The sequence below is a fragment of the Panthera pardus genome, unplaced genomic scaffold (assembly GCF_024362965.1).
Source record: "Panthera pardus isolate Hobbes unplaced genomic scaffold, ASM2436296v1 HiC_scaffold_16, whole genome shotgun sequence".
NCBI lineage: Eukaryota > Metazoa > Chordata > Mammalia > Carnivora > Felidae > Panthera > Panthera pardus.
Genome location: NW_026526721.1, coordinates 146812224 through 146816252, shown reverse-complemented (window position 1 = coordinate 146816252; position 4029 = coordinate 146812224). Strand labels below are relative to the sequence as shown.

The 4029-nt window shown below is 46.7% G+C and overlaps 1 non-coding gene across 1 annotated transcript; it reads left to right on the top strand.

The window, feature by feature from the left end:
• The first annotated feature begins 3712 nt into the window (after positions 1–3712).
• On the top strand, positions 3713–3797 carry TRNAQ-UUG (transfer RNA glutamine (anticodon UUG)). The gene has a single exon. It is a non-coding gene; the product is annotated as a tRNA-Gln (tRNA).
• The last annotated feature ends 232 nt before the right edge of the window (positions 3798–4029 follow it).

The window sequence follows — 4029 nt, the reverse complement described above, 5'->3', positions numbered from 1 at the left end:
TTCGTGAGATCCAGCCCCACATCGGGCTTTGCACTGACATCTTCAGAGCCTGCTTAGGATTCTCTTGTCTCCCTCCTTCTCTGCTCTTCCCCCACTCTCTCTCTCTCAAAATAAATAAACATAAAAAAGAATAAAACATTATCCAGGTTTTCCTGTAGAAAACCATTTCTTTTTTTTTATTCTCAACCACATGCTTTACATGGGATTGATCCTACCCTCAGTTCTAGGGCTGGACCCTGATTGACTCAAATCACTGTGTGGGCACTTGCCTGGCTTAAGAAAAGGTATATAACCCAACTGGCACCAGTGAGAGACAAAGATATTTGTTGGGGCCATTTTGCCACCACAGAAGAAGAAAGCCTAAAGCTGCCAGAGGAAAGGTAGTTGGTATAATGAGAATAAATCTAAAAACATAGAGGGAAAGAATTTTCCATGGTGACATCATTTGGGCCCTGACTCACGCTGCTCCTGAAGCCAGCCTTGCCTTGGATATTTTGATTCTATGAGCCAACATAGTCCATTTATTATTAAGACAGTTTGGGATTTTGGAGGTTTTAAGGGGGAGATTGGTTTTGTTTGGCTTTGATTTTTGTCATATGAAACACATGATCCTTACCTAATGTGTTCTCTTTTTAATGGGATTTGGATTTATCCATTTTCAGACCACTGTCTGAAAGGATGAATCTAGGCTCCAGTAAATCATTTTTTTAAAACAACTATTTGCTCCTAAAAAGCACTTAACACAAATTGCTGGCGAGAGAGAGCTTCGCGTTATTTGAAAATTACAGCTATACTTTTCTTGGCCCCTAATCAGAACTGAGTACCCTGACCGCTCTTTCTTGATATTTTCCTTTGGTAAAAATGAGCTTCGATTTATGGGTGTGGCGGATGGGTCCAACTAGGAGACAGAAGACTATAATAGGTTGACTAGGGGAAGTTGTACATAAGGAAGTATTTGCTATGATGCAAGAGTAACCGTAAGGCAAACGGAAATTATACGGTACCCTAAGGCCGAGGGAGCATACCCGAGGAAGGCCAGACTGGGAAGGTGTTTACATCTCGTTGGAGAAGGTATGGTTCATTCAGCCCAGAGGACAGCAGAGAGTTTGTGGTTCGGCGAGGCCAATGCTGGTCTGCAGCTGCCGGGAAACCATAGGTCACCCTCTGGAATGCAGCCTAGTGAAAGGTGGCATGGGCGGGCAGTGGGAGTCTGGCCAGGGGCAGGAGCCCTTCAGGACATGCCAGCTACACGGGAGCTTTGGTTTCCAAGTCAAACGGGTTACGGGAAGGTTATTGCCAGGCCAAAGCTACACTGTCAAGGAGAGACTGTGTTCCCGGCCCGTGGCTGGGGCGGGCCCTGTCAGATGTCCTCAAACCCATACGGCCTAGCGGGGTGGACTCCAGAAAAAGCAGGAAGCGACTCGTCCTCCTGCAGTGTCCTCCCAGTTTCCTCTGCGGAGAAAGCTTGATTATCACCGGGAGAGATGCTTCGAAGAATTCTAAATTGATGACCAACACGGTGTTTTTCAAAGGGCACACCGCTGTCCGACCCTTCAGGTACTATTTGGAGGAGTGATGCGGGGAAGAAGACAGAAGCAGACGGATCTCACTCACCCCGACTCTGAGAGGGGCTAAGGGTTTCCTGAAAGGGTGGAGCTCAGCCTAGGGAGGTCCCTACTAGAATGTGTTCTGTGCACTAGAATGAATCCAAAAAAAAAGTGGGATGTGCTGTGCTAAGCAAAGGGGCACAATTTATTTGCTGTCAGACACTTCACAGCCTTCAGTGTGCTCATGTGTAATGAATTTCCCCCCAGACACTTGAATTTTAATCCTTTTCCCTTCAGGCCTGGCTAACCTATAAGGACACGTAGAGCAGGTCAGTTTTTCTCAAAAGGCCCACAAGAATCTCCTTCCTTCTTCTCCTCTTCCTCTTCTCTTTCTTCATCTTCTTTTTTAAGTGTTTATTTCTTTATTTTGAGAGAGAGAGGGGGTGTGTGAGAGGGGTAGGGACAGAGAGAGAGAGAGAGAGAGGAAGAATTCCAAGCAGGCTCCACCTGGTCAGCATAGAGCCTGATGTGGGGCTCGAACTCACAAAACTGTGAGATCATGACCTGAGCCGAAATCAAGAGTCGGATGCTTAACCGACTGAGCCACCCAGGCGCCCCTCTCCCCTTTCTTTTTAAAGTAAGTAGTGACCAAGAGCCAGTTGCAACTAAATGAAGTGGTAAGTACAGCCAGGACCCCTAGCTGGTGCCGTCAGCGTCCCACAGCATCCTCGGTTTCTTCACCACCCCCTGCACACAAGCTCCCAGCCTAAGTCTTTGGTGTCTTCGTCCTAGAATGGCCCTTGGGCTGCCAGAAGCCTCATTGCAAACACCTGGCAGTTCACAAGCGTCCTTCCCAGCCCCCCCCCCCCCCCCCCCCCCCGCCCCAAGTCCTTAACTCTGGTGGAAGTGAGCCAGAATGGCCCTCAGTGGGATTTGGCTTGCTCTTACGCTGCAGCATGGGCCTCGTCCCCTGTCTGTCCCACCGTCTGGTCCCTCCGGGTTTGTCCTGGGAGCGCTTCCTGGTATGTCACTTTCACAAGCATCCTAGTCCCAGGGTCTGTTTCTGGGAAATTCAGACGTTCCTATTTAACAGTCAGGAGAAATTGAGAGGTAAATTACCCAAGCTCTAAATAAATAACTAAATAGATGATAGATGGGTAGGTAGGTAGTTGGAAGGCAGATAAAATATAAATAAAGTGACACTGAGATTTTAAGTTTTATTTTCTTTATTTTGAGAGAGAGAGAGTGCGGGTGTGCGTGCAGGAGCAGGAAGAGGGGAGAGAGAGGGGGAGAGAGAGATTAGGAGAGAGAGAATCTCAAGCAGGCTTTGCACTGCCTGCCCAGAGCCTGACACGGGGCTCGATTTCACAAACCCTGAGATCATGACCTAAGCCGAATTAAAGAGTCAGACACTTAACCAACTGAGCCGCCCCGGTTCCCCAACACTGAGACAGAAACCTGGCTTTCTTCTGATTCTCAAATCTGCATGCCTGACCGTAATATTCAATACCGCTTCATGAAACAAGGTCATCCGTTAACGTAGAAGTGTCTCCAGAGAAGGACAGCTCTGGGAAAAGGAAGGGCCAGTCACATCGAGTCAGTCACCTGTGTATCCCCGATGCCAGGGTGCTCTAAAGTTAATTCTCTGAGGGAAGACTATACTGTACTAAGCTTCACTTCCCCCTCCCTGTGGGACCCAGCAATCTCCAAGCATCAGGAACTGATACCTGGCTATGATAAACTTTTCAGTACGCCATGATGGAAAGGGGAAAAAAATGTCAATATGGTAAATTTTGCATGATACCAAATGTATTCAGTTTAAAGGATTCTTCTTTACTCTGAGATTACGTCCTTTGTACACTTTTAATGTTTAAATATCTTTTTTTACATAAGATAGTAAAAGTAGATAGCAGTTGATTTTTTAAAATGTTTATTTATTTTGAGAGAGAGAGAGAGAGAGCACAAACAGGAAAGGGCAGAGAGAGAGAGAGAGAGAGAGAGTATCCCAAACAGGTTCTGTGCTGTCAGCACAGAACCCAACACTGGGCTTGAACTCACAAACCGTGAGATCATGACCCGAGCCGAGATTCAGAGTCAGACACTTAACTGACTGAGCCACCCAGGTGCCACACAGTTGATTTTTTTTTTTTAAATGGTCTAGGGGTGCCTGGGTGGCTCAGTTGGTTGAGCGCCTGACTTTGGCTCAGGTCATGGTCTCACGGTTCATGAGTTCGAGCCTCATATCAGGCTCTCTGTGCTCAGTGCCGAGCCCACTTTGGTTCCCCTGTCCCTCTCTGCTCCTGCCCCTCCCCTGTTTGCGTTCTCTCTTTCTCTCTCAAAAATAAACAAACATTAAAAAATTTTAAAATAAAAAAATAGCCTAATGTGACAACATTAAATTTGTTAACCTCGTCATTACAGATTTTTTTTTAAGGCAGGGGTGGGAGTTGCGGGGCAATTTTATTCATCTTAAAATTCAGTT